The 21,526-nt window shown below is 42.6% G+C and overlaps 1 protein-coding gene across 9 annotated transcripts in view; it reads left to right on the top strand.

The window, feature by feature from the left end:
- FOXP1 (forkhead box P1) overlaps positions 1-21,526 on the top strand; it is a 575,342-nt gene that overhangs the window by 141,254 nt on the left and 412,562 nt on the right. The window lies entirely within an intron of this gene.

Genomic DNA, 21,526 nt, shown 5'->3' on the forward strand with positions numbered 1-21,526 from the left:
TTTTGAAACCAAAAAGGAATTGCAGAGGACTCGACAGCATCTCACTCTGAGGTTAGATGGGCTGGAGACACCTGACAGTTTTCAGAATTGCTTCATAAGAACTCCCTGGTTGCCACCGTCCTGCTGGGGGGATTGCTCAGTCTTTTGGGGCTGTGTTCGTCTTTCTGAGGGAACGAGGACTTGGAATGCAGATGGGAGAGTTGCACTCTACTGCAGGAGGAAAGAGGCTGTTCGTCCATCACACGGTATTTATCTACTTGATTAAGCCATGATAATGGCGCCTGAAGGTGGGACTTTTCTCTGACTTCATTTACCCTCTTAGGCAAGCTCCTCCTCTCTCGTGGTTCTACTCCTCACTTCCATGTGGAAGACTCCAAGATATCCCTGTTTTGAGCTAATCTTTTTCTTGGACTCTAGGCACTTGTTTTCAGGTTCCTGGAAGATATCTTCACGAAGATTCCCCCCTTACTCCCAGATCTCTGAATAGGCATTTCTGGAATGGAATTTGTCGCCTTTTCTCCTATATCTGCTCATCCTCCTGTATTTCTTGCATCTGTTAATTCTATCACCACCCTTCTAGTCACTCATGCCTGAAACCTAGGAGTCCTCCTTATTGTTCTTCTCCCCCTCGCTCCTCATGTTCCCTTGGTTGCTGGAGTCTGTGACTTGTATCTATCCTGTCTTATCCTTTCTTCCCTTCTCTTTGCTGGGTTTCTCCTCTCATTCAGGCCTTTAGTATGTTTGGTCCATATTATTGTGGTGGCTTGCAGCTGACAACTCTGCCTCTATATGTTTCTGCTGGAACAACCTGAATCATGTCACATATGTTCATTCAGAACCTTCAGTAGCTCCTTTTATTGACACAATAGCCCAGGCTCTTAGCCTGGCATTGCAGGCCTTCTGTGATCTCCCCACAAACTCCCTCGGCAGCATGGTTTCTAGTTCTCTTTAATCTCCTTTACATACTCTCCACTCCAGCCAGGCCCTCTACCCAGCACCCTTCCCCCATCACAGACGCTTTCCAGTCAGTGTGTTGCTGCTGCTCTCACTCTGTGTGGAATGCTTGTTTTCCCTCCTTACTTTGTATTCATTTATTAATTCATATATTCTGCAACCAGTGTTTGAGTCCTATCTTTGTGGCAGACCGTGGGCTAAATACTAGATCTACGGAGATGACACGAACAGCTATGATTCCTGCCTTTATGGTCTTTTAAGGGAAGAGTCTGATAATAAATAAACCAAGAAACAAATATGTATAGATTAGGGTAATTATATTTTAAAAAGTGCATCTGATGTTTTAAGAGACAGTGAAAGAAGGGAGGCTATTTTAACTTGTGTGATTGGAGAAGGATTTTCTGAGAAGATGATGTTTAAGTGAAGGTTTGGAGGATGAGAGGGAGACCACCCTACATAGAGCGGGGAAAGAGCCTTCTCAGCAGATAGGACAGCATGTGCAAAGGCCCTGAAGTAGGATGAGCATAAGACTTAAATGAACTAAAAGACTCTGGTCCTTCATCTGTTGAAGTTTTTATTTTTCTTTCATGTGTCCGCTATGTTCTTCCTCTTGCCAGAAACCATCTTTAGTTGGCTCAGCTAGATTCATCTCTCCCTACCCTGTGCATCGATACCACTTTGGTCTTCCCTTATAGTACTTCTCCATTTTGCCTCAAATTGAATTTATTGAATGAGTTTCCTCTGAATTCTTTAAGGACAATGACCGTACACCATACATTTCCATTTTCCTTCTTGATATCTTCCGAAGGATACATTCCCATCTAACAAGAGTATACAGACTATTTGGTGAAGTATTTATTGATGTTGCAAATATAATTAGGAAAGTAGCTTACCTTTAGCCAACAGGGGAGCTTATGTTGTTGACTCTCCCCTAACTTCTTTGCCTGACCCTCCCGGACTTCACAGAATCTTTTCAACCCTCAGACCTACCTTTTTTCCAGAAAGTGTCTTGTTTTCCAGCTGTTAGGTCAAGAGGAGTTGGTGTTAGTTAATATTCTCTTTCAGCTTCCCATGAGCTGGCATGATCTGAGGCTCATGCATTGAGCTTGGAGTTTGTGCTAGGGTTCTGGGCAGAAACTCGGGCGAGCCAGCATGTTGGTCAAACCCAGCTGGCCTACAGGCTATGGTCTTGAAGAAGCCACACTATTGATTGATGTGGTTCAGCAGTACATGGATAGCTGAATGTGGTTGTGATCCTGGAAATTTGTTAAGAGTTTGAATAAGCCCAATTTGGTGGCCTTTTGTGTTGAATGAATGTCATGGTAGAGCAAGAAATGAAGGCAAATCTAGAGATAGTCATAAATCTCATGTCTTTTTTTAGTTCTTTTTTTTTTTTAAGTGGTTTGGCTGCCTTGACCTAATGAAATCTTATGTGGAGCCCCCCGACATTTAAAATAAATAAAAGTTGAGTTCTAATGGTTGGCTAGGGGCATGGGTTCAAAGCTGCTTCTTGTTTTTTCATTCAACAGATACTTATTAAGCACTTATTTTGCTAGGGACTCTGCTAGGAGCTGAGGAAACAGTTACACACCAGGAAGTTGAGTGATTTCCAGTTCAGAGCAGCTGGTCTCTCCTCCCAACCTTCCACCCCACAGTGGCCCCTTGGAACCGAGTTTGAAAACCATGGTCTGTAATAAGAACAGTAATGTGAGGACACTTGTAGGTTATTATCTTACATTTACAAGTTAGTGTATGCTCAGTATCTTAATAAAAACTCAAATGACTCCTTTTTATCTTTTTCTCAGTAAAGACTTGGAGTATAGCAGCTGCCGTGTGCATTTCTCAATGCCTAGAAAAACTTTCCCTTTTCTTCTCAATCGCTCCTTACCTCTTATGTTTGACTTGTGCCTTCTTCCCACCCCAGCCTGGAGGTGGTTTTACAGGAGTGTTTTGTTTCTCTCGTTGTACCACTGGTTTTTTGAAGGCAAAAGCTGTGTTTTCTACTTCCATCTTACAGCAGTGAGTACAGTGTAAGCACCAGTTGCTCGCTGAATCCTGAGTCAGTTCTCCAGCTCAGCAGTGACACTGTGCTCCATTTTATGGTTCTCCTAGGATGTGTGGGAAATCAGTGGCAGAATTGGACTATGGATTTTTGTGGGATTTAAAAAATCTTTTGCTACTTTTAGGTTCTGATTAAGATATCACCGAGATTTAGCAGCCATTTATGATTCTTGGGCATGGTGGTCCCCACTGCTGTTATAGAAGCCCCCAGCACTCATGATGTGGGGTGGTGGAAATATCATGAACTCAGAGTCAGGAGAACCAGGCATCCTATTGTCCCTGGCTGCGGGACACCGGGCAGGGTGCGTGCGTCAGCTTCTTTCTTCATCACTAACGTTGCAGGGTTATGGGGAGGACTGGGAATGAGGTTAGGAACATGCCCCACCGGTACCTGCAGCCCAGCCAGAGCTTACAGAAGATGACAATTTCCTTATTAGGACTTGAAAGCCCAAGAGGGAGTTTGGGATCTTCCCAGTTAGACTGCAGAGGAGGTGGTGCTTCTGTGTGCCTGGTTTCCGAGATCACTGTCCCTTCTTTACTACTGTTGGTCAGACTATTGTTAAAGCCTCTTTCAGTCCCGTTCCTCGTTATTCATTGAAAAAGGTGTGTGTTCTGGCAGAAATGTTAGCATCTGTTTCTGCTGGTACATCTTTATTGACCTGTGGGTATATTTAGGGCCAAACATGGAATCCCATGACCCAGGACAAGTTGACCGAACGCACCCGAAGACATTCCAGGCTCAGTTACATTACACGTAGAATGGGGAGACATAACAGTCTTCCCTGCCAGGTTGCGGCAGGATTCCCTGAGGGAGGAGATACGCAGTGCTCGGGCACACAGGAAATGTCTGTGAGATACACACAGGCCAGCCCATGATGCCCCTGTGTTGGCCCTGTGGGCAGCTGCCTCTCCGGCACTGATTCCCATCTTCTTTTGTGCCATTTTAGAAACACGTCTGAGCATGCCAGCAGGCAGGAGATGCTCTTTGTGTTAGCAGAAGCTGGTCTAATCCCAAATGTCCCATAAAGTCGAACAGTTTGTGAGAGGAGGCAAAGGGCACACCTTTAGGACTAATGTGTTTTTCCTTGGCAGAACTCCAGGATGAGTCTCTGTCCTTGCCAAAGGAACGTCACCTCGAGGGCTGAGACTAGGATGTTCCCAGTGGCCAGGTCGGTCTCAGGAATGTGAGCCAGGAGCCTCCTCCTTGCTGTTGGATGCGCGCCTGGACTTGCCAAAACTCTTTGTCTCTCTGCTTCCTCATCTGTAAAATGGGCTTAATAACACCCGGGGAAGGAAGAACTCACAGGGTTTGTGTGGATTCATAAATTCATCCTCAGAAAACACTTTGAAGATGTGAAACTGTCTCGAAAGGTTTGGCGGACTCGTAAACATGCATGAGCACAGGCACCGCCATCTTACATCTCTGGTTTGCCTGTTGCAACCGGGGAGTCAAAGGTCTCAGATTCTGGGGCTGGCTGTTGAGCTTTGGGTTGCACTTGCCTTGTTCTTGATCAAGTTTTGTGTTTCTCTGAGGAAATCTTGACTTGCTGCCTTAGTTTAGACACTGGGACTTTTGTTAGCGTTCTAGTTTGCTTTTTCTGAATATGAAAAGAAGGTGTGTGTGTGTGTCAACTCATAATCTGTACGTACCTTTTATTGAAAGTGTGATGAAAGAATTTCAAGACTCACACAGCCCAGAGAGAGGACAGTCACGTTTTTTCCTCTAATGGTTAAATTTGGCCACTAGCTCCTTCCCAGAAGTGTGGGAGCTCAACCGCCATATCAATTAGTTACTCCCCTGTCTAATTGGAAGGACTTGTTGCAACTTGGATGATGATTCTTTTTGATTTTCTTTTCGATTATTTTTCCACACTTCAGATTCATTTGAAACAGGCTTTCAGCCTGGCTCAGGTGGAAACCTGTTTTCAGTCGTGGGTGCCCCTGACCTCAGTGGGAGGGTGAGAGGAGAGTTGGAGCTGAGAGGGAGGGACCCTGTGCCCTTGTCACTCGAAGTGTGGTCCCTAGACCAGCAGCATCAGCATCGCGTGAGCACTTGTTACAAATTCAGCATCTCGGCCCCCCCACCCCAGACCTACAGAATCAGTTTGTTTTTACCCGATTGCCAGGTGATTCATGTCTACATTAAGATTTGAGGAACACTAGAATTTTTCAAATTATATGTATCTTTTCTGATAGGAGTCAAAAGTGTGTTAAAGGGGTTCTAGGTTGAGAAGTTCATTTTTTACACTGATGCTATTACATGCTCCTTTCTTCTGAAGTGTCTACGTTATCACTTCTCTTGATTTCCGACTTCCTTTATGTGTTGTCTTTGACTTGTGTTAGAAAGCTGTGAAGTGTGACTGAAACTAGCGGGTGAGTTAATGTTTCCTGTTTGACATCACACCATTAAGATGTCTGAAAGGAGAAGATGCTCAGTACCCAGCTCACTCGGTGACTGCAGACTGCCTTAAGAACTCGGACTGAGTTGTTTGAAAATTTCAAAAGGAAGCGTCTCGTGAAATGATGAAATAGGAAACCGAGGCCACGTCAAGAGGTGACCAGATTATGACTTGTGCTCCTGAGCTGCTCAGATGAAGGTGCTCCATCAGCAGTGTGGAGGCAGCTGGGATGCTAATCATAGGCGGGTTAACACTAGTCTGGTTTTGTTTAAGAGAATTATGGTAGGTGGGGACGGTTTTAAGAGTGAGCTTGCCATTCTGAGACAATTTTGGGCAGTGGCTTGGTGACATCATACCACTTGAATGAAAGAAGAGTCAAGCCAGCCTTTCTTTGGGCAGGAGGTCCTGAGACCAGCGGCCTCTCTATTTCTAGGGCGAGCCATTCATTATGCAGGTGTCTCTGTCCTGAGTCTGACTGGTGGCCAACGTTTGCATATTGCGGTTATCCTAAAATAGGATGGACTGCAATTTATTGTCATGCATTGGGGAGATGGCCCTCAGACAATTTATGCTTCTTTGAAAAAAAAATGTCAAATTGTATAAATTCAAGATTATTTAGGAAACACATGCAATTTTGGTTGCCTTATTGAATAAAAAGATAACTAGATTGCCCTAGCACAGAGAAAATATTGAAACCATATGTAGCTTTATTCTTTTTTCTAAAATTATGAACAGGGCATAAATTTACCTGAGGGTAGAGGATGGCATTGCTAGCTAAATTCATCTCTAATTAGTTTAATTTTTTTTATCCTGATGTCAAAATTGAGGAAGATTATATTCGTTCACTTTCTCCTGCTTATTCTTCCTTTTGCTTATTCTTATGTGGTTTTTGCCAAAGAATATGTTTCTCGGAGCTCTTCTTTAGGAACCACTTGACTTTGGGAGTGATGGTGACGAGTTTTCCTTTGGTGTGTCTGTCCCTTGCAGATTGGTAGCATCCTTTGTGATGTGGGCGTTTCTAGTCTTGTCTCAAGGGCCACCTGGAGGGGGAGCTTCATGGAATCTTGACATTGTAGAGCTGGATGGGAGTGTAAAGACCCTCGTGGTCCAGTAGGCCTGGGGGTCACCAGACACTGGTTGGGACAGGAGGTAGAAATGCAGATGCGTAGCATCGGGCAGGGAGGACCACTTTACTCATACCTGCTGTTGGTCACTGTCTACTTTCCTGATCAACCAACACCTTGGGTAAGGTCTGGTTTTATACACATGTATATGTGTACATGTATGTAGGTGTGTGTATGTATCTGTGTCTGTTTCTGTGTGTATGTTTGTACATGAGACCTTTAGAGACATTCACAGACATATATCTTAGAGACATATATGTGTATGTCTATATGTATGTTTTTTAACATTTTAGGGGGTGTCATGATAGAAGCATTTGGGATGCACATATTTAGTCTCTGCACAGATGAGGATGCTGAAGCTGAGTGACTGCTGGAGCACCCTGGAGGTATTAGAAATCACACCTCTGCTTTCCTGCTATTTGCTCTAATATGGTTCGTCACCTTCCATGTCACCTCTGTGCAGCTGCATGATTGCCTGTCAAACTCCACACCCTCATTTTTGCCATATCTTTATATTTTTGGAATATGATTTCCTTAATTTTTTTCTTTCAATTGTTTCGTGAGTTTTTGTTCATTCATTTATTTATTTTTAGTTAATATTTTTCATGAAAGGAAAGTTTAGAATTTGTCCATAAGTGAAAAACCAGTATCATGGTGGGCTATAAAAGAAAGAAAGCTGTAAAAATAAATGCCTAGCTATTAAATATGTATATGTGTGTTTGTGTACCTCCATTTGCCACCTAAAAACGTCCTGTGTGCTGCTCGTGATACTTATACCCTACTTTGCAAAAACTTTGAGTTAGACCAGAAACCTCCAAACCAGTTTGCAAATGATGTGGCAAATTGAGAGACTGGTCTCTAATGGTCATCGCCCTCGGTGTGTTGCTGGTTGAGACTCATAATGTTCCTGGGGATCCAGTTTCTCTCCTGCTTTTCAACAGCAGGGGTTAGGTATGACCCTGAGCAAGATCAGCCCAGTCTCACCCAGGACCGACAGTGTCTATCAACGTCTATTTTTATTTTTTTTTTCGTCACAGTTCTGCTGCAAGAGTAGAAGCTGTCATTTGGAGTATTGTTTTTCCTTCATTCTCTCTTCCCCTTATGTGTCATTAACTTCTGATTCTTAAATTCTTGCATTAACCTTTTAAAGACTATATAACTGATTTAGTAGATGCTTTCTTAATTCTTCACAATGATATTGGCCTTGAGTGAATAACTGGAATAAAATATTAGGATTGTGGTTGCCCCAAATTAATCTATTGGTTTAGAGTTTATATCCTATCTTTGGATTTTTGGGATCTGAAGTGGGCAGAATAAAATATTGTGGTTCTGGGGCTGGCCCCGTGGCTGAGTGGTTAAGTTCGCCCGCTTCGCTGCAGGCTGCCCAGTGTTTCGTTGGTTCGAATCCTGGGCGCGGACATGGCACTGCTCATCAAACCACGCTGAGGCGGCGTCCCACATGCCACAACTAGAAGGACCCACAACGAAGAATATACAACTATGTACCGGGGGGCTTTGGGGAGAAAAAGGAAAAAAAAAATATTGTGGTTCTGACAGTTAATAATTTCTTTCTCTATTAGCTCTTTGAGTGGAGGAGAAAGTCCAATTCTTTTATCGCTTCAAAATAATAATAAAAAAGAAGCAGCATCGAATTGATATAGTATATAAAACAGAAGGAAGAAACAAACTGCTGTTTTCTGTCCATTCCATTTGAACCCAGCTCCCTAAAATAAATGGTGCGTTTAAGTTATAGAGTCCATGAGGGAAAATTCAAGAAGAATGCCGCTTAGCCTTTGCTTCGCTGTGTTTCATTTTCCCGTGCAGGAGAATATGCAAATTGCCTTTCTGTGGATGCTCTGTCACATCCTTGCAAAGGTTCTGTGGGGATCTATGCGTCTTGCTGAGCTGAGCCTTGTGCCAGTTCGGAGAGTTTGATTATTTTTGCTAATAGAGACAGATTTTGTCATTAGAGATACCCAAGTGTGATTTTGCCTTCATTCTTCTCAAGTCTCTGGTCATAGAAATCCCTTTGGCTTTAGGTGCAATTCAGTGGAAACACACACACACACACACACACGCACGCACACACATCAGAAGCACACAGAATTTGACTGTGGAATTGGCAAGGAATAAGTGAGCCAAATTTGGCCTGTAGAAATTAACACTGGCAACTTCATGAGTAAAAATTACATGAAAAACACTCAGGAGGGAAGGAAGAAGAGGGAAGAAAAAAAAAAAAAACTAGGATAACAGTGCAACAGACCACATTTCCTATCCAGTCTGTCTTCTCGGGGGTGTTTGTCTAAACAGCATTGCCAGTTTTTCTAAACAGTACTGCTGGTGTCCTCGATCTGTAATACGAAGTGAATCGACTACGCGGACCAAATGCTCGTTGAGTTGAGAGTTCCTTTATTTGGCCAAATTAAACCCAACAACCTCAGCTCTGTCCAAACTTGCGCTAGTCCAGGGCCAGCTAAGATGCCTGTCCCCATGTGTAGATCTGCAGAGAAAAATGAAATGATACATTAACTGTTTCCTGTCCCTTGGATGAAAAGGAATTTAGCCCCACATAAAACTTAATTTTTTGTCTCCAGCAAATTGGAAACATAATACTTTGAGATTGTCTCAGACATGAAAAAAATCACAAGAGGTTCTATGGCTTTTAGAAGGATAAGTACTGATATTAAAAATTTTGTGTGGATGGTCCATTATTTCCCTCTGCCATCTTTAGCATCTGCTAAAGAAGACAGTCCAGAAGCACAGTGCTCATTTTTAGGAGGATGATTTGGAATGGTTTATGGTTTTGGTTTTGGTACCGGGTCTTACATATCTTAGTCCACAAGCTCAGATTCAGAGATAATTGGAAGTCTAAAATCAATAACGATGGATCATAGCCGATGTGAAACAGATGCTGGCATAAACCATCTGTAAATTCCATAGTGGGCAGGGTTGGGGCTCAAAATGTTTACAGAGTTTGCGTCTTATGGACCACTGGACCCAGCCCTGAGGATGCTGCGGGCCTATACTACTTGCCTCGAGCCCTCTTCCTCCTGACTCCAGCTCTGCCTATTATCTTACATGTGTTTGAAGAATTACTTTGAGCATTTTGTAAGGACCTTCTCTAATTTTTGCATATACTGGGGGTCCAGTAAATAACGTTGGACATTTTTGGTCATAGACTGACTGGTCCTACTCTGTTCTACCCTCCATTCAGCAGCCTGAATGATCTTTTCAAAATGCAGATATGATCATGTCCCACTTATCTGTTTGCCAGACTGAGGTCCCTTCACTGGCTTTCTACTACCCTTACGATAAAAACAAAGTTCTGTCACAGGATCTATACAGGCTTTATAGTAGGAATTCTGCCTCTTCTCATTTTATGTTGCCTCCTCCCCCTTTTTTCCCCTCTTGCAACCACCCTGGTTATGTCTTACTCTGCTCCTTGGTGCTACAGGGCCTTTGCATATGCTATTCCTTCTGCCTGGAATATGCGTCCCTCTCCTCTTCACCTGCTTACCTCTTAGTTGTCCTTCAGTTCTCTGCTCAATCATCACCTCCTCAGGGAAGCCTTCCTTGATCTCTCTGACTATGCCAGTGTCCTTCTTAACTTTTCTCTTGGCTCTATATAACCTGATTTTTGTGGCCTTCATCCAAATATAGTTTATATGTATTTTTGTTTCTGTATTGATTACTTCCAGTCTTCTCACTAGCTCCAACAGGCAAGAATAGAACTTTCTGGGTACTTTTGTATTCTGGTCTCTAAGTACAATGCCTGGCACAAAGCAGATGTTTTGTAAATATTTCTTCAGCAAGTAACTACAGTAGTTGCTCTGTTGTTCCTGTTTTGAAAGATGCTGAAGTCTCAACTTTCTATTATTTTGAGCCCTTTTGAAGTCCTATTTTAAAACCAAACCAAATAGTTTACTTATAAACCAAGTGGTTATTCTTTAAGTAGTTTACTTTATCAGTTTTCTAAAGTCTCTTTATGCTGTAGGCTGAGGGGGAGATTATGTGTTTTGTAGGGTTAAGGGCAGTTTGTGGTCATGACTATTTTATAGTCAAAAACCTAAACATTAGATACTGAAGCCTGTAACGGAAAAAAAGAGAACTAACTTGTGAGTTTTATTCTGCTTTCATGTACACTTCGTAATGTGTCTGTGTCTGTGTCTGTCTCTCTCTTCACTTGGTGTTATGGGACCATTTATGTCCCCATAATCATGCATAAGCCACTTAACACTCCCAGCCTCAGTGTCCGTATCTGTGAAATGAGAGAGTTGGATCACATGACATGTAAATTCCCTTCTGGCTCTGACATTCTAGGTTCTATTTGTATAAATATTGGCTCTCACATCAAAGACCCAGGTTCAAAAACATGTTTCTATGTCTCCACCTTACAAAGCTTACATCGTTTCATGGAGGCTTCAAACATTTTTTTGTTATCAATAGGAATGAAAATTACACTCATAATTTATAGATTGAAAAATTACCCTACTTAAGGATATTAACTTTTCTTTTTTTAATTACTGGGAGTCTCATTTACCCCTGTTTTTTCATGAGACTTTAAATAGGTGATCTATGAGGAAATAAAAGATTCTCTTGACAAACCAGTTTGGACCAAGCTTGGTTTGTTTCTCAGAGCCTCTGATATACATGTGCACCTTATGAATTTTCAGGGGGTGGCATACTTACTTGATTGAATACAGATCTACTTCTGAGGCTAGGAATGCTGTTCTGTGGAATATGTGTGTGTGTGTGTATTGGGGGTAGGGGCAGAAAGTTCTGCTACAGGTGACTCTGAAGATACAAATGAGAACTTAATGTTGTTATTTCCAAACACCTGGATTTCTCATAGAGTGTGATAATAGCATACTTTGGGAGTGCCTTTTAATTTTTTTTAATAAACAGTGACAAGAAGAAGGAGAAAGTATCCGGAGAATATAGTGTTCTGAATGAGAACATGGCAATGGATTATTAATGTGAAGCCAGCTGCAGGGTTTGAAAACTAAACCACAACACTATTAGATTCCGCCAGCCCATCAGTGGATGCTGTTTAACACTTGGAGTCGCTGATCTAAATTGTTTTTATTTCGTGTGCTCTCTGATTGTCTTACTATTCCTTACCTTTGGCGTTATTATAGGGACATCGAGTCTTCACAGGCAAGGCTACATAAAGGTACTTTCGAGGCCCAGGCCTCCAGGTTCTCCTCTTGCTCTGCTCGATCTTCTCACGCCCTCCCCTCAGGCCCCCTATCAGAGGCCTGGAGTGTGTCTAGAAGGCTCCAAGAGCTCCTGTCAGAATGGTCCTTGAGGCAGAGGAAATTCCTCCTCGTTTGTTCCCCTTTCAGTAATTGGAAATGAGACCTAAATCTTAACCAGTAAGTCCTTAAGTTGGCAGAGAGATGTGTCAGTGGACAGGTGAAAGACTAGGGGGCTTCACGAGTGACGTGTGGGATGTAGAAGGTGCTGCAGAGCTGGGCGGTCCTTCATGTCTGGGACGTTCCTGGCCTTCCCAAACTGGAGAGCGGGGCCCAGGTGGATGCTGACCCTGTGCTTTCTGATGAGGAGGGCCCCGAGCAGCATGTGGAGCCAGGGACGGTGGCCCGTTTAACTTGTGCATTGGAAACCTGATGCGGTGGATTGTTTATGACAGCTGGCAAAGATAGGAGCCTGGGATCAGGAAATCCCCGTCACTTCCCGCTGACAGTCTCAGGGAGCTGATTGGAAAGTGTTTGAGAACTCCACCTGGAAAATAGTCAATCCGATATTTAACGCTTTGGATGGCCAGCAGAACCAACAGTTGGGTTACTTCTCTGCTGCCTTTCTTTGCCCTTATTGGCCAGCACTCCCATGGGTGGCTTGAGCATACAGCTTCTCACACGGCTTCCACTGCCTAGGGAGGGCCATATCGATGGCTTTGAATATCTCCTTTCTGCCCTGTGTCCTTCTTCCCTGCACCCCTCTGCTCATCCTCATCTCCCTACCTTAATTATGTATCTATTTCAAGAGGAATGAACACTTATTGCTCATTGCTCTCAAAAAATGAGAAAGGAAAACTGCATGAAGATAATGAAGGAAAAAAGGTACAAAAATTGTGACTAGTACCATTTTGTGGTATTTCCTTCCATTGTTTTTTCTAGCCGTGGGAGTGCACACACCCATATATATTTTCAAAAATGAGATCATGCTGTACATGTGGTTTGGTAGCTTGTCTTTTCCATTTAGAATATATTGTGGAACTTACTCTGATATGCATCAAGAAATAGATGGAGAGAGATAGATGGTAAGCCAAGTGGAGAAAAATGTTAATATGTAGCGTCTCTAGAGGTGAGAATATGGGTATTAAATGTATAGTCTTTTCAACTTTTCCGAATGGTTGAACATTTTCATAAAAAACTATTGGGAGGAAATCCAGTGAGGGAAGAGAGGACAGAAATGAAACAAGTAGTAGAAGCACAGTATATATGGAGTGGACATCTTGCTACATCATTATTGTAGATGTGTGTCATACTTTTTAATGGCAGCACAGCAATGTGTCATTTGGAGGTATTCTCATTTATTTAGCCAGTTCCTTATTGATTGGGTATTTTGGTTATGTGTGTGTGTGTGTGTGTGTGTGTGTGTTGTTTTAATTAGCTGAATAGCTAGTTGACTTTTCCCCCGCCTCTCTCCACCTCCATGTGTTTTCAAAGGAATGGAGCCCTGCGTATATGAATTTGGACACCTATTCCTGTACATCAGGAGACAAAGCACCTGTTGAAATTCCTACGTTCAGTTTTTACTCTTACTAAGTGTATGGACAGGTGGCACATTAATTCTCCAGCCGGTTTGCCTATATTAAGCAGGACAATATTTTTAATTAGACAAACATATTTAACCCAAAAATATGTTTATTCTCCCTTCTCTATTTTTTTTTTTTTATTTCTATGCACTGTGAGTCACCTGGAGTGGTGCCTAAGTGGCCAGGCTGAGGGTGGAAGAGAGGTGGGGCCGGTGTACAGTGGCGTCCACAGGATGTCAAGGAATGAGCCCAATCTCGCTTGGGATCACAACCACTGTGTGAAGGACCCATCTTTTCTTCCTGTATCCTTTCTTTCTATTCTTTACCCAAAGAGAAGACTTGGTTGCGTCATTTTGGAGTATTCAGAATGACACATCCCTCTTGGTTAGCATTCACTTCCAGGGGTAGCTGGGCTCTCTTGTGTCCCACCTGTGGTTGCCTTCTGCGTTATTACATTCTGCTCCTTGGTCTCGCCCACCTTGGCTGGAGTGCCATGTTGTTTTTACCTCCTTAACAGAGTCATAGCCTTGAGAACGTGGCCGAAGAAGTGTTGGGGCCCCTTTGATCAGAATGTGAAGTATGACAGGCACTTCAACCCTATAAACCTGTCCTTCACTCCACTCTAAATCTCCTGATCTTTTTGCAGAAGGTGCTTTGGGACGTAGTTATTTCCAGCCCTGTGGAGTTTCAGGCAAGGCCTTTGAGACTCATAGACGTTAGATAACTTGCCCAAGGGTGCCCAGGTATAAAGACCAAGTCTAGAGAGCTCCAGATTCTGTAGAGCATGCTGCCTGCTCCTCTTGCTGAGGGTCCCAAGGATTGTGAATAGATTGTCAAACAGGAAAAAGACATTTGTTTATAAAACACAGATCTCTTCAAAGACTGTAAGAGGAGACAGGTGCCATCAGGGCAAGACTGACTGCTCCCTTTAGAAGTACTTCCACTTTCTAGAGTAATAACATTCATTATTGTTTTTGAGAATTTGGGTCTTTACATATCAGTCACAGTGCTGGGTGTTCTGATGAATGTTATCTCACCTCTAAATCGGTGAGATGGGTACTGCAATCCCCACTCGCCCTGCCTCGGATTATCCGTGAGATATCGAAGCTCATAGAGATTAAGTGACTTGCCCAGGATCACAACTACAGGTGGGGAGACAGTATTGGAACTGAGGTTTCCTTCACTCAAAACCTGGTTCTTGTTTGCTCTGCCACACTGGAGAGGGGACCTTCATTGACGCTGCTTTTTATGGGTCATTCTCTTTAACAGGCTTTGCCTGCCACCTGGCAGCATCAGGTGGTCAAAAGAAATGGTAAAAAGGCCATTTAGCCTCTCCTGTAATTCTAGGCCAGGTTTGTCTACTCTGGCAGGGGACCTGGAGCAGATACATGAAATATAAATAAATGGAGCAAGGGGTTGCAAATTTGTAGAAAGCCTTTGTATTATGTTGTGTCAAAATGTAACCGCCGAGACTTAATGTATGTGAGTTTAAAAACTGTTTTACATCATTGGTCCCCTTCGGACTGTGTGTCATTTCTATTACATCTTCGCACACGTTGAACAATGGAGCCCCTAAAACAAGCCCTAATAACCCCGCATCTCTTAGAGTAAAAGGCTTGTCTGTTTGTCCTGTTCGCCACACGTATGAAGCCACACATGATAAGGATCAGCATACCTCTAGTAGACTTTCAACATCAGCAGTAGGTGAGAAAATAGACAAATACCAGTCCTTCTTAAGAAAAGCCGTATCGAAAATGTGTGTTCTGGGAAAAAGACATTCATTGCTTTTTTTATGCAAAGGACAGAAATATGTGTATTTCAGCTCTGAAAAGGTAAGATGTCAGGAAACAAAGCATATTCCAGTTGAAGTCCTGCTTTTTCTGTCATGTGTTCCTCAAAGACATCAGAAACTCAAAAGTCTACATTTGGGGACATTTGAAACAATGTGGTACAGCAGTGTTTGACATTTGTTTAATAATTCCTTTGGGAGTATACGTGAAACATTGATTAGATGTGTGTGGGCAATTTTTAAGACACAGGAATGCATTTTGGGGTACATAACCACAGGGCACATCTTTTAGAATGAAGAAAAGCAGTGCCTTTTTTGAGTAAAGTAGTGTTGAGAGATATAAGCTACAACTGGAAGCACACTCTCATTTCTTGGAATAGAAAAACATTTTGAAACAAAACAATCCACCTGAAATTTATAAATGCTATAAGTATCTCAGATATGGAAACAAACCTTTCACCTATTTAAAAACAATATGGACAATTAAGTGTGGAAAAAAATATCAAAACAGCAAAAGTATCTCAAAATATCCTTTGTAGTCTCTTAATATTTGCTCTTTTGAAATGGAAAATAACTTATAGGTACAATTAATGAGCATTATTATGTGCCAGACACTGCTTATTTTAAGTCCCTTTTTGTCTGGTCCCTGAGAGTCTGAGTGGTAAGGCTTGTTATTGGCCGTATTTTACAGCTACAGGCTTAGAGAGGTGAAATTACTTGTAGGAGCTACACAACTTTTAGGTGGGGGACCTAAGGCTTTTTTTTTTATTTTTTAAAGATTTCATTTTTCTCCCCAAAGCCCCCTGCTACCTAGTTGTGTATTTTTAGTTGTGGGTCCTTCTAGTTGTGGCAAGTGGGACGCCGCGTCACCGTGGCCTGATGAGCAGTGCCATGTCTGCAACCAGGATCTGAACCAGCGAAACCCTGGGCCACCGAAGCGGAGCGCACGAACTTAACCACTTGGTCACGGGGCCGGCCCTGGGACCTGAGGCTTGAACCCAGGTAGTCTGACCCCAGAGTTAAAGCACCTCACTACTGGGCTATATTGCTTTTACTTCAAGGTTTTCATTTTAACTTTTCTCACTGTTCACTTGGCATAGCCTGACATCCCTTTTCTTTAAGGGAAGTAACTCAGACTCAGGCCCTTCTTCCTTCAAATGGTGGGTGAACTTTAGTATAATTGTACTGCTGTGGACAGATGAACGTGTTTTAGCCCAGTGCCTGCTGGAGTGTACATAAAGCCTGTTGTATTGGCACACTTATTCCTTCTTTCATTCATTCATTCACTTGTTCATTTGTTTACTCAGTAAATATTTCAGTGCCGGTTACATTTGAGATGCTGTTTCACACATTGGCCGTATAGCAGTGGACACAACCACACTCTGATTTCATGGTGCTTACATCCTAGTGAGGAAGATAGAAATCAAATAAATACATAATGTGTCTCATGCCGGGAAGTGGTATAGAGAAGATAAACCAGGGTAAGGAAATGGAGAGTGTGAGTGAGGGGTGTGCTGTTTTTACCTAGGAACGTTAAGGAAGAAAAGGACAGTGAGAACTAAGGGGGCCATGAGGATATATAGGGGAAGAACATTCTGGAAGGAGAACATCAAGTGCAAAGGTCCTGTGGTAAGAACCTGCTCACATTAAAGACAAAAAAAGCCTAGCATTCATGTTACTCTGCACTTACATATTCCTTCCTGGTTGGACTATCGTACGTTTCTCTGGGGAATGTCAATGTCCATCTGTATGAAATGAAGAGGTGCCAAATAACCTACACATGGCACTTCTGCTTCCAAAGATTCAGTAAATGTAAACTGTAGCCCAAAAGATTTGTTCAGTGATTCTGCCTCTGAGATACATCCTTTCCTGGCTGACTGAGTGATTTATTTTTAGTGGACTATAGTCTTATCCTAGGGACTGGAAACCAAGTTCTCTGTGTTCTACTGCGCTGGTTATGATAGGATCAGAATCTGGTCCCCCTGCCTGTGGTCACCCATTTAGAGCAAGTGAAAAGGAATGCCTGTGTGATCCGAAAAGGTGTAACTGAATCCTGGCAGAGGGAAACATCCTTGACCTGTTTTATTCGCTCATCTGAAAGGTTCCACATTAGTCAATAAAATGGTATCAGACACTATAGTCTTAAAATTTACTTTGCAATACCACTGCAAATTGTTGACATCGATCCATTGTGACTTACATTTTCTTGAGGAAAAGTCTTCTGAAATCCACAATTTCTCGCAGGACATTCACAGCAAAATGTATATTTAAACCCCTTGTAATTGTGCACTTGGTAATGGCTCTGCGAAAGCCTGATTAGCTGGTTTTCAACTTGCAGGATTATTTAAAAAAATTTTTTTAAACCATCCTTTCTAGTTAAGGAAGGAATAAAGGCATCAGAAATTCACTCACAGCATTTCATTTCTGATATCCCTCAACCAGAAATAAACAATTAAACTGATTTGAGTATGAATTGTGTCCGAAATATTTCCTTTATGCTTGGCAGCCCTATGCAGAAATGTCTGCCTGTTGCAAATTGAAAGTCTTCAAGTTGCAAACCCCCCTGAAGAAACGTTCTGATAATAGGGACGTTGTCAGACCCTTAACTCCGCCGCACACTGCTGGGAGCCTCCGAAGAACGTTTAATGTAGTTGTCGGGAAGCGGGGCGTTGGCAGCAATGAGGATCCCTGCCTGAGTGCTCCCTTTCCAGACGGGGAAGAAAAGGACAGTGATCAAGCAGAGGGTCTCAAAGGAGGTCTTAAATCACCGGGTAACATGAAGAATGGGATGTGTACACAGGCTGCCGGGGAAGCGGGCACAAAGCTCCTGAATTGTAGAGATTCAGATAATTCCTGCATGAACACTCAGATGACTGGGGACCTATTCCTTATGGATTAAACAGTACCCGAGTGCACTGAGGCTAATAGGAAATGCTGAAATGGAGATTTTTTTGGTTCCTATTTTTGTGGTGTTTATGATCTGCCAGCAGGAATATTTCACGGAGTCAAAGACATGGCCAGAAAGCAAGAAATATATATACACACACACACACACACACACACATATAGTTCTTCTGTATCTCACAACCCTGATGTCACATATGGCCTTTGCGGACGGAGTATATTGTGTGTTGTTTAGTCTTGGAACTTCTTTTAAAGATAGGATGTCATTTACAATCTTCAGGCCATATGTTTACTTAGACTTAAGAAACACGGGCTAATCTTTTTCTATTTTGAGGAGTAATAAATTGAAAAGATAATTACATAATATGGTGCATAATGTAACTCTGGCTTGAGCCATATGTGTTTAATTTTAGAGAAACATGCGTGATGACAGGTTATGAAAGGATGAAACTATTTTAGTCTTTTTAAGGATTAGAAGCATGATTTTTAAAAAAAAATAAGTGTCCCTTATTCCTCCCCCACCCCACCCTGAAAAACAACCCAAAACACAAACCCAGTGAAAAATACCCTACTGAAAGCAATTTGTTTTTGTGGTGGCCACTGGCAAAGAAGATTCAAGTTAGAGGGCATATTATTTCCAAGCTCTTGGAAAATTAGATACAGGCTTCTGTGTGCTGAGGGGAATGGGTGGCATGTAGTTTCTAATGTGAGGGCAGAGTGGAGCTGCTAAATTTAAAATCAAGCAGGAATTTCTCATGTGAGTATTCAATTAGAAACACCACCAGTGATCTCTTTCCTTCTTGAACATGATAGCGTATCTGATATAAAACATTGTGGCGGGAGAAATGCAAGATCCTTTCTTTCCTTCCTTCTGCAAACATCTATGGAGCATCTTTTGTGCTCCAGCCACTATACTTGGTACCCAAGATGCAGAGTCAAATATAACACTCCCCATAAGAATATTTTAGCAAGCAGGAGCCTCAGGACCCTCTTTCAGGTCACCTTCAGAATGTGTCACTTTGCCCATGATCCTGGCCTGGAGGCAGATTGCCAGGTATGTCAGGTAGAATAATGCCAACTGAAGATGTCTACATCTTGATCCCTAGAACCTAGGAATATAATACGTTACATGGCAAAGGAGAATTAAATTTGCAGATGAAATTAAGGTTGCTAATCAGCTGACCTTGAATGTGAGGAGAATATCCTGGATTATCCCAGTGGACCCAATATAACCACAGGGTCCTTCAAGGTGGATGAGGGAGACTAAAGAGGTGACACAGTGAGAAAAGGAGTCTGCCCAATGTTGCTGGCTTTGAAAATGGAGGAAGGGGCCACGTGCCAATGAATGTGGGCAGCCTCTAGAAGCTGGAAAAGGCAAGCTAGGAAATAGATTCTTTCTCCTCTAGAGCCTCCAGAAGGAACATAGCCCTGCCAATACCTTGATTTTAGGACAGCGAGACCCATTTTGGACTTCTGACCTCCAGAACTGTAAGACAATAAATGTGTATATTTTAAGCCGCTAAATTTGTGGTAATTTACTACAGCAACAAGACGGACCTCATGCATCAGAGAAGGGCCGCATGCCTGGTGTATGGTGCTGGGAGCAGTTGTTCTCAAACATGGCTGCACATTAGAGTCACCTGGAGAGCTCTAAACAGGCTGATGCCTGGGTCCTGGACCCCAGAAATTCCAGTTTAATTGGTCTGGAGGGTGCCCTGGACTTTGGAATTTTGCAAGATTTCTGAGTGACTCAGATGTGCAACCAGGTGGGTGGAACACTGGTTTAGGGTATAAGCTTTGGCATCAGACAAGCCTCGCTTCCTATTCAACATTCGCCCCGGGCCAGCTGGCTGTGTGAGCAAGCTTCAGTTGTGTTGGTTTCAGTTTCCCTATCTGGAACATGGGGATACTGTGAACTTCTACCTAGGGTTGTATGATCCTGAAATGTGAAAGGACGTGTGTCTCTCGCATGGTAGTTGTTCCATAAATCGTAGCTACGCCTTGACTATTCTTATGGTGATGATTTGGGCGCCCAGAGCTAGATCCCTTGTATTCACCAGTGTCTTCTGAGGTAGCTTCTGTATTACCCCCATTCCATGGACGACAGGGAGGATCAGAAAAGTTAAACAGCTCTTCCACAGTCACACAGGTAATAAATCCAGGATCCTGAACTTGAACTTGGGTCTCACTCTAACTTGGAGTTTGCCTGCTTGCGCCTGGGCAGACTGCCGTGTAAGACTTGCCAGGCAGATGTGTAGGAATGTGGGAGCTGGCAGCTGCATGCTCCTGAGGCACCTTTGGTGGCATTTCACAAACTATTACCAGTGTCAGTCCTTAGGCTGGGGGTGGCATTTTGTACCAGATTCCATCTCTGCACGATAAACCATATTGCCCTGTTGCCTGCCGTCAAGGAAAAGGAGGTTGAAAGCCACGGGAATGATGATTCTTAAGAGTTATAGGCTGTTTGCCTCTGTCTGCCGTTTAATCTAATCTCAGGTTCAGTTGATAGTATTGATTAGGTTCTTTTCAAAACCATATGTGGCCTATTGGGGCTTCTCTGTGTGGGGTGAAATGTTATTCTTCTCATACATGAGTTGAGAAGAAAAGGTGAAAGTATACAATTAATTTGCCTGCACTTTCTCGCAAATTGTATGCTGGATTTCTGTGAAATGCTGTATGGAACAATATTCCAAGCAAATTATTGTTATTTACCGTGACTTTTGCCTGCATATTTAAAGTCAACAATTATGTTTCTTTTCTGTGCTTAATGCTTTGTACAACATTTTTAGAAACCTGGTCAAGTGTCACTAAGAAACCCTGTGCTTTGACCCTGTGATTCTGGGGAAACAAGTTAACAGTATCAGAAGTAACAACCAAGTTCTGTTTCCAGAAGAAATCACTCAACACATTGGGGTACCTCACCCATCCCTTCCTTTAAGGTCGTTAATTATCTGAGGCTATTGCCCTGAGTCTCATTTGTTTTAGAAAATATAACATTTTTTGTCATCATGGTGTTGATATTATTGAAAGCAAATAATAAAATTGAATTTGATCATCTTAAATTCTTTCTTCTTCACATAGCATCCATTTGGATGGGCAGTTTTGTCGTCTTGGGAATTCTGTCATTCCTTGGGTCCTTTAGAAAGGAAACTCTTGTAAAGGTGGGACATAGGTGTTCTTCTCTAATCCCAGTCCAAATCTTGAAATGTGCCCTCGTTTTTGTATCACCCTTACTTTATTCCCCATTTTGCAACCATCCACCTAAAGGCTTTCTGTGGTGAGCCACGTATTTTTTTTAAAGCTCTGTCTCCAGGTTGGAGGTCCAGGTGAGCCTTTGTTCTGTCAGGGGCTGGTAGTCCTTGCCCCAGCTGGAACTGAGAAGAGTAGCTTGTGGTCATTTCATCAGGCTGGGAGACATGCATAGGTCACGTGTGGACATGCTTGCCTTTTGTGATTTCGAAGAGTCCAAATTTATTATTATTTATTATTCCCAATTTCCAGATAATTTGGGTTATGA

This window comes from Equus asinus, chromosome 21 (assembly GCF_041296235.1).
Source record: "Equus asinus isolate D_3611 breed Donkey chromosome 21, EquAss-T2T_v2, whole genome shotgun sequence".
NCBI lineage: Eukaryota > Metazoa > Chordata > Mammalia > Perissodactyla > Equidae > Equus > Equus asinus.